At 49.3% G+C, this 13,783-nt stretch overlaps 1 protein-coding gene across 1 annotated transcript in view; it reads left to right on the plus strand.

The window, feature by feature from the left end:
- The window catches only part of LOC112611850 (zinc finger protein 136), a 520,810-nt gene that overhangs the window by 372,265 nt on the left and 134,762 nt on the right, over window positions 1-13,783 (plus strand). The window lies entirely within an intron of this gene.

A 13,783-nucleotide genomic window follows, 5' to 3' on the forward strand; every position in this document is an offset into this window, starting at 1 on the left:
GTAGTCCCAGCTACTTGGGAGGCTGAAGCAGGATAATCGCTTGAACCCGGGAGGCGGAGGTTGCAGTGAGCCAAGATTGGGCCACTGCACTCCAGCCTGGGCGACAGAAAGAGACTCTGTCTCAAAAATAAATAAATAAATAAATAAATAAATAAATAAGAAGCAATTAAACTGAACTGGCTATAGAACACTAAGACCCTCCACAAGCATACTGAAGTCAAATTCAAATCCAATTCACATAAATTTCTAATCTGTGGCCTGAGGAAACAATATCACTAAAGATTAATTTATAGGGAAATGAAATTTAGGCTTAACCAGGCAATTAATCTCTGATTACATAACCAAAAGTTTCACCTGTACAGACTGTGAAAATAGGTGATTCAAACATTTAAGCTGCTGGAACTCTAAATTATCTTGAGGTTTAAAGGAATGCGATTCTGGGGTTGAGACACCTGACAGGCAGTGGTAACAGAGCCAGCTGGGGAAGGTCCATTCCCTGATTACAGATTAGCTTGCTTTCTTACCTATATTGTTTTGTAACACATTTTAAATGACTGAAGCAAGTCATGAAAGACCCCTTCCCTCTTAAGGATTGATTTCATTATAGACTAACTTCCCTCTTACTTTTCTCACACAAAGACTCCATGGCCATCACATCTTCTGAAGCTGGAAATGTTAAATTCACTTTTTTAAATACGAAAAGAAATGAAAACCTCTTGCAAAGAAAATTTTTAAAGGCCTGGGGCGGGCACGGTGGCTCACGCCTGTAATCTGATACAGGACAATCCCTTGTACCCGGGAGGCAATGGTTGCAGTGAGCCGGAGATTGCGCCACTGCCCTCCAGCCTGGGGCAACAGAGCCAGACTCCGTCTCAAAAAAATAAAATCTGGTAAAACAAAAACAGGTCTTCTGGGGAAGGGAGCAGGGACTGGGATGGAATCACGTGGCAGAGACCAGCCTAGCCAATATCATGAAACTCCGTCTCTACTAAAACTACAAAAATTGGCCGGGCGCGGTGGCTCACGCCTGTAATCCCAGTACCTTGGGAGACCAAGGTGGGCGGATCACAAGGTCACGAGGAGTTCGAGACCAGCCTGGCCAATATGGTGAAACCCGTCTCTACTGAAAATACAAAAATTAGCTGGGCGTGGTGGCGGGCGCCTGTATCCCAGCTACTCGGGAGGCTGGGGCAGGAGAATCGCTTGAACCCGGGAGGCGGAGGTTGCAGTGAGCCGAGATGGCGCCACTGCACTTCAGCCTGGGGCAACAGAGCGAGACTCCGTCTCAAAAAAATAAAATCTGGTAAACAAAAACAGGTCTTCTGGGGAAGGGAGCAGGGACTGGGATGGAATCACGCGGCAGATAACAGCCCTCCTTCCTACAGCCTCCAAATTTTAGACAAAGCTTCACACACTCTCCATCCACCGCCACCTACAGAATCCCTCCACCACCTGTGTCTTCTAACCCCGCTTCCATGTGTCCCGCCTTTCGGCCAAAGGAACTTACACCTTCCCGGCACTGATTCATCATTCTCCTGCAATTCCTGTCTCCCTGAAATGAATAAAACCAAACTGTCATGAGCTGCCTCGGGACCGCTTACTCCGGGCTTCGTGGGGTTGTGTTTCCCTCAGCCGAGGTCTCTCCTATTCGGCTCAGAATAAACTTATTCTACACGGTTTGGGTTTTTCCGTTACCAAACCACAAGCCAGGACTGGGAGTTTCTCATTCATTAATCGCTGTTTGCTAAAATAAACTCTCATTTTTTAACAGTGCCTCCGTTTAATTTTTAACTGGAGAAAAAAAAGGAACTGGGGACCCCACAGGCCACCGCTCCTCCCACACGAACCCCACACCCGAGGCGGGATCCCCCCATGACCCTTCCGTGGTCCCTGAACCACGGGAGACGCGGGGCTGCGGGCGCGGAGCTGCTCAGAGAGGGAGCCGGCGCCGAGGCCGGGGCCGGGACTGGGACCGCAGTTGCCGCGCAGGGACCTGACAGGACGCCCGGGGTCCCGGCTGCCGGCCCAGCCCCACCCAGCGGCCGAGGGGACGGAGGACCGAGCTGCGCCAAGGGGACTGTGTCCGGACCCCAGCGTCGCTGCAGGGAGGCCTGGGCCCCGCCACAGCGGGTTCCTCTCGGTTCCACCCAGCCCCTCCTTTCGCCTTGGGACCCCCCAGCCCAGCGTGCTCACCATTTCTGGGCTTCGAGGTATCCCGGCGTCCTCTCTAAAGGTCCCGCGAATAGTGCAGTTCACCTTGCAGTCGACAGAGCAACAGCAGCTACGGCGGAAGTAACTGGTCCGTCTCAGAGCAGGAAAGACCCATACCTTAACAGGAGCGAACAGCTCTCGGAATGCAGAGAGCGGGAATGCAATCTCCCCTTCCCTGGAGGACAGTGGCAGGGCCCCGCCCTAGCGCCCCTGATTGGATAGGGGTCTAGACTCCGCCCCCTTCCCTGAGTGACAGCAGAAGCCCTGGGTAACCTGGCGCTGCAGAGCCAAAGTGACCAGTTCTGGCCACACTTTCAAGGTCAGCTAGGTACCTCCCTCCCACCTTTACTTTGAATATTTGCCTTTGGCTGGCCCGACGCGGTGGCTCACTCCTGTAATCCCAGCACTTTGGGAGGCCGAGGCGGGCGGATCACGAGGTCAGGAGATCGAGACCATCCTGGCTAACACGGTGAAACCCCCATCTCTACTAAAAATACAAAAAAAAATTAGCTGGGCGTGGTGGCGAGCGCCTGTAGTCCCAGCTACTCGGGAGGCTGAGGCAGGAGAATGGCGTGAATCTGGGAGGCAGAGCTTGCCGTGAGCCGAGATCGCACCACTGTACTCGAGCCTGGGCGACTGAGTGAGACTCTGTCTCAAAAAAAAAAAAAAAAAAAAAAAGTGGCTGGGCGTGGGGAGACCAGGTCTCTACTAAAAAGATAAAGATAAGTAAATAGATTAGGGCCAGGCTTGGTGGCTCACGCCTGTAATCACATCACTTTGGGAGGCCGAGGCGGGTGGATCACTTGAGGTCAGGAGTTTGAGACCAGCCTGGCCAACATGAAGAAACCCCATTTCTACTAAAAGTACAAACATTAGCCAGGTTTGGTGGCTGGCTAATTTTCTAGCCAAGCAGCCTCTTCCTTTCTCACTCTGCTAAGCTGTCTTGCTACTAAACCTAATTTACTGACCTCAGGTTGCTATATAATCTTCTTTTTTATAGCTGGGTGGGTCTTCATTCTGAAGGTTCCCATGTATACATGTTAAATACATTTGCATGCCTTCTTTTCTATTAATCAATCTGCCTCAGATCAATTAGTTTTCAGCAAACCTTTAGGACACCAAGAGTCTATCACCCCCACAAAGCCATCCCCTTGTCTCAGGGCAGGAGGGGAAACAGGTCAAGCATGCCTGTTCCAGGAGGGAGAGACAGATATCCTGCAGTGGGGCAGGAACTGGGATGAGGCATGGCCAAGGCTTCCTCACATACACCCATCTTCTCCTCACAGTGTGGAAACTCTCCCTCCTCTCCACACCTTCGTTTTCATTAGCAGGAAACTCTCACCTGGACTCGGTTTCATCTTATTACCCGAAAGGGGTACCAATGTAGACCCCAAAAGAGAGTTCTTGGATCTCATGCAAGAACTAATTCAGGGTGAGTCCATAAAGTAAAAGCAAGTTTATTCGAGAAGTAAAACAAAAGAATGGCTACTCCATAGGCAGAGCAGCAGCATGATCTGCTTGACAGAGTATATTTATAGTTATTTCCTGATTATGTGCTAAACAAGGGGTGGATTATTCATGAGTGTTCTGCAAAAGGGGCAGACAATTCCCAGAACTGAAGGTTCCTACCCCTTGTTATACCACATAGGGTAACATCTGGACATTGCCATGGTATTTGTAAAGTGTCATGGCACTGGCGGGAATGTCTGTTAGCATGTTAATGCATTTAGTGTATAATAAGCAGTGAGGACCACACGAGGTCACTTTCTTTTCTTTTCTTTTTTTTTTTTTGTTTTTTTTTTTTTTTGTTTTGTTTTTTTTTTGAGACGGAGTCTCGCTGTGTCAGCCAGGCTGGACTGCAGTGGCCGGATCTCAGCTCACTGCAAGCTCCGCCTCCCGGGTTCACGCCATTCTCCGGCCTCAGCCTCCCGAGTAGCTGGGACTACAGGCGCCCGCCACCTCGCCCGGCTAGTTTTTTTGTATTTCTTAATAGAGACGGGGTTTCACCGTGTTAGCCAGGATGGTCTCGATCTCCTGACCTCATGATCCGCCCGTCTCGGCCTCCCAAAGTGCTGGGATTACAGGCTTGAGCCACCGCGCCCGGCCTCTTTTTTTTTTTTTTTTTTTTGAGACAGTTTCATTCCCTCACCCAGGCTGGAGTGCAGCAGCACAATCATAGCTCACTGCAGCCTCTCTGCCTTCCTGCAGCCTCTGCCTCCCAGGCTTAAGCAATCCTCCCAGCTCAGCCTCCCGAGTAGCTGAGACTACAGGCGCAGGCCATGACAACCAGCTAATTTTTGTATTTTTTGTAGAGATGGGGTATCACCGTGTTGCCCAGGGTGGCAGAGGTCACTTTCGTCGCCATCTTGGTTTTGGTGGGCACTCTGTTTTATCAGTGGGGTCTTTATGACCTGTATCTTGTGATACCAGTCCTGCCATCCTCCTAGCTCATCCTGTGACTAAGAATGCCTAACCACCTGCAAGTGCTGCCCAGTAGGTCTCACCCTTATTTTACCCAGCCTCTATTCAAGATGTCAGGCCTCTGAGCCCAGTTCAAGCCATCGCATCCCCTGTGACTTGCACGTATACACCCAGATGGCCTGAAGTAACTGAAGAATCACAAAAGAAGTGAAAATGCCCTGCCCCACCTTAACTGATGACATTCCACCACAAAAGAAGTGAAAATGCCCTGCCCCACCTTAACTGATGACATTCCACCACAAAAGAAGTGAAAATGGCCGGTCCTTGCCTTAAGTAATGACATTACCTTGTGAAATTCCCTTTCGTGGCTCATCCTGGCTCAAAAAGCTCCCCCACTGAGCACCTTGTGACCCCCACTCCTGCCTGCCAGAGAACAACCCCCCTTTGACTGTAATTTTCCTTTACCTACCCAAATCCTATAAAACGGCCCCACCCTTATCTCCCTTCCCTGACTCTCTTTTCGGACTCAGCCCACCTGCGCCCAGGTGATTAAAAAGCTTTATTGCTCACACAAAGCCTATTTGGTGGTCTCTTCACACGGACGCTCATAACACAAGATGAATTCACTCCGGTTCAAACACTCTGACATTCTGACTTTATAAATAAAGTCAACTTTAGAAACCCTTTGTTCATAACACAACCCAATTTGTTCTCTGAGCCTGACCTTCACAGATTTTCTTCATATATATAAATTACAGTCTGTCCCCAGCGACCCTGTGCATGCCAAAACCAAAACACTGCCCAGAAAATAGCTCCAGGCTTCAGAGGTACAACCCCAGATAGGACAGAATCCACAAACGCATCTGCACGTTGGTCTTCTACCTTCCAGGTCTCTGCAACTTCCCAGAATCCACACTCCTTCTGGAGCTGGAGGCCACCTTCAAGGAGGGTGCGGCTTCCGCGGAAGCCCCCGAGGGAGCTCCCTTTCCCTCCTTTTGCAAACTCCAGACTGGCCTCAGCCGGGCGTCATTGGCCTCGGGCTCTGCTGCCCCCTGCAGGTTATTTAACCGCTTCTCACCCCGTTATTCAGTTGCTAGAGACAAACACCCTCAATCCCAGTTTGTGAGTAAGACACCAGCAGCGTCTCTGCTTTCCTCTTGCGGTGTTTTTTGTTTGTTTGTTTTGAGACTGAGTCTCGCTTAGTCCCCCAGGCAGGAGTGCAGTGGCGCGATCTCGGCTCACTGCAAGCTGCGCCTCCCGGGTTCACGCCATTCTCCAGCCTCCGCCTCCGGAGTAGCTGGGACTACAGGCGCCCGCCACCAAGCCCGGCTAATTTTTTTGTATTTTTTTAGTAGAGACAGGGTTTCACCGTGTTAGCCAGGATGGTCTCGATCTCCTGACCTCGTGATCCGCCCGCCTCGGCCTCCCAAAGTGCTGGAATTACAGGTTTAAGCCACCGCGCCCGGCCTCCTGTGTGTTATGTATGACATAAGGAAAAACAGGCTGGGTGCGGTGGCTCATGCGTGTAATCCCAGCACTTTGGGAGGCCAAGGCAGGCAGATCACTTGAGGTCAAGAGCTGGAGACGAGCCTGGGCAATATGGTGAAACCATGTATTAAAAATACAAAAAAAAAAAAAAAAAAGGCCGGGCGCAGTGGCTGACGCCTGTAATCCCAGCACTTTGGGAGGCCAAAGTGGGCAGATCACGAGATCAGGAGTTCGAGACCAGCAGCCTGGCCAACATAGTGAAACCTTGTCTCTACTAAAAATACAAAAAATTAGCTAGGCGTGGTGGCAAGCGCCTGTAGTCCCAGCTACTTGGGGAGCTGAGGAAGGAGAATCGCTTGAACCCGGAAGGCAGAGATTGTGGTGAGCCGAGATCGCGTCACTGCACTCCAGCCTGGGCAACAAGAGTGAAACTCTGTCTCAAAAAAAAAAAAAAAAAAAAAAACATTTGCCAGGTGAATAGCTTGAACCTGCGAGGAGGAGGTTGCAGTGAACCGAGATGGCATCACTGCACTCCATCCTGGGTGACAGAAGGAGACTCCATCAGAAAGAAAAGAAAGGAAGGGAAAAGGAAGGGAAGGGAAAGGGAAGGAAGGGCAGGGGAGAGGAGGGGACGGTAGGGGAGCAGAGAACATCGGGAGGGGTGTGCAGCCCAGGAGGAGAATAAAGGGGGCCAGGGAGGCTTAGTCAGTGGGTGGTGGGTATGTGGGTGTGTGCCCTGTCAGCCTCGCATTGTGCAAAAGATCAGAATTCAGTTGTGAGTTTATGAAAGTGAAAAGCAGGAAATGGCCATAAGAAATGGGCTCAGTTTTTCCTTGCTCAGTCTTACTTTCACAACCCCAAACCCTCTGCAGGTCACATTTCCTTCTCTCATTTTGGTCTTGGCCTGAACCCTACCTGCTTTCCTTGCACCCTTGTTCCCAGACCAAACCGAGGATTGGGCTGCTTATTCTCTGTGCTCAATAACGAGATGCAGATGAACTGAGAAAGAAGAGAGTTGCTTGCTTTTTTTTTTTTTTTTTTTTTTTTTTTTTTGAGATGGAGGCTTGCTCTGTGCCCCAGGCTGGAGTGTAGTGGCGTGATCTTGGCTCACTGCAACCTCCACCTCTCTGGTTCAAGTGATTCTTGTGCCTCACTCAGCCTCTTGGGTAACTGACATTACAGCCATGCACCACCACGCCTGGCTAATTGTTTTCTTTTTCTTTTTTTTTTTTTTTTTTTGAGACAGAGTCTCACTCTGTCGCCCAGGCTGGAGTGCAGTGGCGCAATCTCGGCTCACCGCAAGCTCCGCCTCCCGGGTTCACGCCATTCTCCTGCCTCAGCCTCCTGAGTAGCTGGGACTACAGGCGCCCGCCACCTCGCCCGGCTAATTTTTTTGTATTTTTAGTAGAAACGGGGTTTCACCGTGGTCTCGATCTCCTGACCTTGTGATCCGCCCGCCTCGGCCTCCCAAAGTGCTGGGATTACAGGCGTCAGCCACCGCGCCCGGCCCACACCCGGCTAATTTTTTGTATTTTTAGTAGAGACGGGGTTTCACCGTGTTAGCCAGGATGGTCTCAATCCCTTGACCTCGTGATCTGCCCGCCTCAGCCTCCCAAAGTGCTGGGATTACAGGTGTCAGCCACCGCACCCGTCCCATGCCTGGCTAATTTTTGTATTTTTAGTAGAGACGGGGTTTCACCATGCTGGCCTCCAACTCCTGGCCTCAGTGATCTGCCTGCCTGGGCAGCCCAAAGTGCTGGGATTACAGGTGTGAGCCACCGCGCCGGGCCTAGGTTTTTAATGGTATTCCCAAAGAAACACAAATCATGCCGTGAGCGTGTCCTCTCTAGAAAAATAATTCAATACAATGGTTGAAGTAAGAGTAGAAACTCCCCCTTGGCGTCTTCTCCCTAATGTGACACAAACATCATGGGTGAGTTTCCCAGACAGGATTCCTCCACTTTTTTTTTTTTTGAGACAGAGTTTTTGCTTTTGTTGTCCAGGCTGGAGTGCAATGGCATGATTTCGGCTCACCAAAACCTCCGCCTCCTGGGTTCAAGCGATTCTCCTGCCTCAGCCTCCCAAGCATCTGGGATTACAGGCATGCACCACCACGCCCGGCTAATTTTTGTATTTTTAGTAGAGACGGGGTTTCTCCATGTTGGTCAGGCTGATCTTGAACTCCCGACCTCAGGTGATCCGCCTGCCTTACTCTCCCAAAGTGCTGGGATTACAGGCGTGAACCACTGCACCCGGCTTCCCCCACAACTTATTACAGACTGCCCAAAGAGTCAGGCAAAACAGTGCTGGCATCCTCGTTTTCTCTGAAAAATGTGTGCTATCCCTCCCCTCGGCCTCTCGCACACCCTACTCCCTGTCTTTGCTTTCTTCCTGCCCCCCATTATGTCCAGCCAGTGCCATTGTGTCCAGACCGTGGGTTCCTCAGTGGCCATTGCCTCCACCACCATGATCTGGAATTTTTTTTTTAATTAATAGAGATGTGGGCTCACTATTTTGCCCAGGCATTTCTTGAACTCCTGAGTTCAAGTGATCCTCTGGCCTCAGCCTCCCAAACCGATAGAATTATGGGCGCAAGCCACCATGCCCAGCCTAGAAGTCTTTTAATGCATTTACATTTTCCTAGAATTTTCCTTCTTTACATATACACACAGGAGGAAAGCAGGGACTCTGTTGGTTTCTTGTTTTTAAAAGATGAGATTGAAGATCTTTTTGTCTGATCATGGAGGTGAAATGCAGGTGAATAACCTGCAGCGGGGCAGCAAAGCCTGAGGCCAGTGACTCCACGCTGAGGCCAGCCTGGAACCTGCAAAGGGAAGAAAATGGAGCTCCCCTGAGGGCTTCCCAGGCAGCCCTCCCTCCCCTGCAGGTGATATCCAGCTGCGCAGAGCAGCTGCAGAATGGGTGTGGATTCTGAGAAGGTGCAGAGGCCTGGAAGGCTGGAAACCTTAGTGCAGATCCCCGGCGGGTTCTGTCCTTTTTGGGTTTGCATGTCTGGAGCCTGGAGCCATTTTCTGGACAGTGCTTTGGTTTTGATATGTGTAGGGTCACTAGGGTCATATTGTAATTTGTATATATAAAGAAAATGTGTCCACGCACCCTGGCTCTTGTCTCTAATCCCAACACTTTGGGAGGGCGAGGTGGGTGATTAGGTTGAGCACCGGAGTTCAAGATCAGCCTGGGCAACATGGTGAGACCCCATCATTACAAAAAATACAAAATTTAGCTGGGTGTGGTGATGGATGTATGTATCCCCAGCTACTCAGGAGGCTGAGGTGGGAGGAACGATTGAGCCCTGGAGGCTACAGTGAGCTGTGATCGCACCACCACACTTAAGCCTGGGTGACAGTGAGACTCTGTCTCCAAGAAAAAATGTGTGGTAAATCAGGCTCAGAGACAGAATTGTTTGGGATGTTGAGAAAGAGTTTATGAAGTTAGCAGTTTATTTAGGTCACAAACTTAAACTCACCCCAGGTGAGAGTTTCCTGATGGTGAAAATAAAGTTCTGGAAGGAGGGAGCATTTCCACACTGTGAGGAGGAATGTGGGTGTAAGAAAGCCTTGGCCTTGCCTCATTCAAAATTATCTTGCCCTGCAGAACATCTGTCTCTCCCTCCTGATGTAGTCTTGCCTGGCCTCATCTGGGCTCCCCTCCTGCTCTGAGGCAAGGGGATGGCTTTGATGGGGCAATAGGCTCTTGACCCCCAAAATATTTGCTAAAATATTGTTATGCCCAGACCGTTTATTCCCCGAAGAAGACCACCAGAGTCCAGAGTCAAAGCTAAGCAGCAAGGATCTTTATTACAGGTTCGAACCTGGAACTCTCACTCGCTCGCGAAACGAGACGGGCAGGAGAGCTCCCCCACTGAGCTCCGAGCAGTGTTATATAGTCTAAGAAAAGTGGGCATAGGATTATTATACAAATCAGATATATGATTGGCTAGTGTTTGAACAAGGCGATTTGGCTAACTATGATTGGTTCCCGCCATTTCTGATATTTCGGTTCAACCTTTGAGGCGGGAGAGCAGGTTTATGGCAGCAAGAGTTTATCTTACTTAAACACGTCTTGTGACCTTGCCTCAGAACTTACAAAATCTCTGGTATGTGCAAAACAAAATCTCTGGTACGTGCAGAAAAACAGGTACTCACAGAACTTACGAAATCTCTGGTATGTGCAAAGATTAGAGAGCAGAACAGAGGTGTAGCGGGGGGGGGGGGGCGGGTACACATCTATCTTTGTGTCCTTTCAATATCATTGACATAAAGCTGATTAATATGAGAAAAGGCATATGAACTTATTTAACATGTATACAGGGCTGCCTTTAGTAAGAAGACCCACCCAACAATAAGACAGAAAAGCTTATATACCATCTTGAGGCTGTTACCAGAAAGGGGTTCTAATTCAGACCTCCAGAGAGTTCTTGGTTCTCATGAAAGAACTCAGGGTGGGTCCTTAGAGTAAAGAGAAAGCAAGTTTATTAGAGAAGTAAAGTCTCAGGCCAGGAGCGGTGCCTCATGCCTGTAATCCTAGCACTTTGGGAGGCTGAGGCCGCCAGATCACCTGAGGTCAGGAGTTCAAAACCAGCCTGGGCAACACGGTGAAACCCCATCTGTACTAAGGATACAAAAAAATAAGCCAGGCTTGGCTGCATGTGCCTGTAGTCCCAGCAACTCGGGAGGTTGAAGCAGGAGACTTGCATGAACCCGGGAGGTGGAGGTTGCAGTGAGCTGAGATTGTGCCACCACACTCCAGCCTGGGCAATAGAGCGAGACTCCGCCTTAAGAAAAAAAAATGAATTGAGTTTAACATCAGTAATAATTATAACTTTTATGTTAAATTATTGTGTGTCACATAAATGACCAGACCTTAACAATGGATGTTCTTGGCCGGGTGCGGTGGCTCAAAGTGCTGTAATCCCAGCACTTTGGGAGGCCAAGATGGGTGGATCATGAGGTCAGGGGTTCAAGACCAGCCTGGCCAAAATGGTGAAACCCCGTCTCTACTAAAAATACAAAAAATTAACTGGGTGTGGTGGTACATACCCGTAATCCCAACTACTCAGGAGGCTGTGGCAGGAGAATTGCTTGAACCCAGGAGGCTGAGGTTGCAGTGAGCCAAGATTGTGCCACTGCACTCCAGACTGGCAACAGAGTGAGACTCTGTCTCAAAAACAAACAAAACAAAACAAACAAACAATAGATGTTCTAAGATTTGTCATCTACAATTGGTTTCGGTTTAATTATTATTTATTTATTTATTTATTTATTGAGACAGAGTTGCTCCACCACCCAGGCTGGAGTGCAATGGCGCGATCTTGGCTCACTGCAACTTCTGCCTCCCAGGTTCAAGTGATTCTCCTGCCTCAGCCTCCTGAGTAGCTGGGATTATAGGTATGCACCACCACGCCTGGTTAATTTTGTATTTTTAGTAGAAACAGGGTTTCTGCATGTTGGTCAGGCTGGTCTCGAACTCCCAACCTCAGGTGATGTGCCAGCCTCAGCCTCCCAAAGTACTGGGATTACAGGCATTAGCCACTGCGCCCAGCCTAGTTCGATTATTTTTAAGTTAGTTTTATAATCAGCTATAGGACTTTAACAGGTGCTATTTCTGTTAACTTTAGAAATTGTAGGCAAGTTTCTGATAACTTTAGAAATTGTAGCATTAAAATAATAATAAAAAAACCCCAGGTGGACGAGAAACAAAAAAATAAAAATAATTTTAAAACTATAAGACCCCTGTCGGGCCGGGCGCGGTGGCTCAAGCCTGTAATCCCAGCACTTTGGGAGGCCGAGACGGGCGGATCACAAGGTCAGGAGATCGAGGCCATCCTGGCGAACCCGGTGAAACCCCGTCTCTACTAAAAAATACAAAAAACTAGCCGGGCGAGGTGACAGGCGCCTGTAGTCCCAGCTACTCGGGAGGCTGAGGCAGGAGAATGGCGTGAACCCGGGAGGCGGAGCTTGCAGTGAGCTGAGATCCAGCCACTGCACTCCAGCCTGGGTGACAGAGCGAGACCCCGTCTCAAAAAAAAAAAAAAAAAAAAGACCCCTGTCAAGTACTAATGTGTTCATAAATGTTGAGCAGAAGTTTATTACATAGACTGAACTAAGGAAGACTGAAATAATCTTTTTATAGCTTTTTGTTTAAAATATTGCTAATTCTTTTGTTTTTCAAAGTCCAGAAAAACATTTATTTTGTTTTTTGAGATGGAATCTCACTTTGTCGCCCAGGCTGGAGTGCAATGACTCAATCTCAGCATCTCGCTCACTGCAACCTCTGCCTCCCAGGTTCAAGTAATTCTCCTGCCTCAGCCTCCAGAGTAGCTGGGATTACAGGCACCTGCCAGCAGGCCCAGCTAATTTCTGTATTTTTTGGTGGAGACTGGGTTTTGCCATGTTGGCCAGCGGGTCTTGAACTCCTGACCTCAGGTGATCTGCCTGCCTTGGTCTCCCAAAGTGCTGGGATTACAGGCATGAGCCACTGTGCCTGGCCATAGGTCTCACTTTCTTTTTTTTTTTTTTTTTTTTGAGACGGAGTCTTGCTCTGTAGCCCGGGCTGGAGTGCAGTGGCCGGATCTCAGCTCACTGCAAGCTCCACCTCCCGGGTTTACGCCATTCTCCTGGCTCAGCCTCCGGAGTAGCTGGGACTACAGGCACCCGCCACCTCGCCCGGCTAGTTTTTTGTATTTTTAGTAGAGACGGGGTTTCACCATGTTAGCCAGGATGGTCTCGATCTCCTGACCTCGTGATCCGCCCGTCTCGGCCTCCCAAAGTGCTGGGATTACAGGCTTGAGCCACCGCGCCCGGCCAGGTCTCACTTTCTTTATGGCCCGGGACAAATAGCCCTCCTAAACAAATAATGTAGATAACTCACAAATTTCTTGTTTACCATCAAAAACCTCGATTTATCAAATATTTCAGCTGACAGAACAATGCAAGCTCCCAAGTTGCACTCTATAAAATCTCTAGCAAACCTTTGTGTCTTTGCAGCCAGCTCCCTTGTCTGGTTCTGCCTGTTGCCTTCTTGCAAGGTACTTTCATACTTTCCTTAATAAATCTGCCTTTTTTTCTTTTCTTTTATTTTCTTTTTTTACCTACAACTGTCTTGGTAAATTCCTCTTTTTTTTTTTTTTTTTTGAGACGGAGTCTTGCTCTGTTGCCCGGGATGGAATGCAGTGGCACAATCTTGGTTCACTGCAGCCTTTGCCTCCCGGGTTCCAGCGATTCTCCTGCCTCAGCCTCCTGGGTAGCTGGGATAACAGGCAGCTGCCACCACACCCGGCTAATTTTTGTATTTTTAGTAGAGATGGGGTTTCGCCATGTTGGCCAGGCTGATTTCGAACTCCTGACCTCAGGTGATCCACCCGCCTCGGTATCCCAAAGTGCTGGGATTACAGGCGTGAGCCACCCCGCCCGGCTTTCCAGACTTTTAAAGGTGTCAGACTCTCAATTTCTCCCGGATCAGGGAAAGAGAAAAGAGGAGAGGGGGCATGGCTTCACTAATGGAGATACTCCACAGATGCAAATTTCCTCCCCAGAAGACAGCTGTGCAAGGGCAAAGCTGCAGCCTTTCGAAATTGCCGAAGAAATACATTTTGGAATAAAATATTTTAATTGCTTTCACCTCTATTAAACCTGGAGTCTGG

Source organism: Theropithecus gelada, chromosome 19, assembly GCF_003255815.1.
Source record: "Theropithecus gelada isolate Dixy chromosome 19, Tgel_1.0, whole genome shotgun sequence".
Taxonomy (NCBI): Eukaryota; Metazoa; Chordata; class Mammalia; order Primates; family Cercopithecidae; genus Theropithecus; species Theropithecus gelada.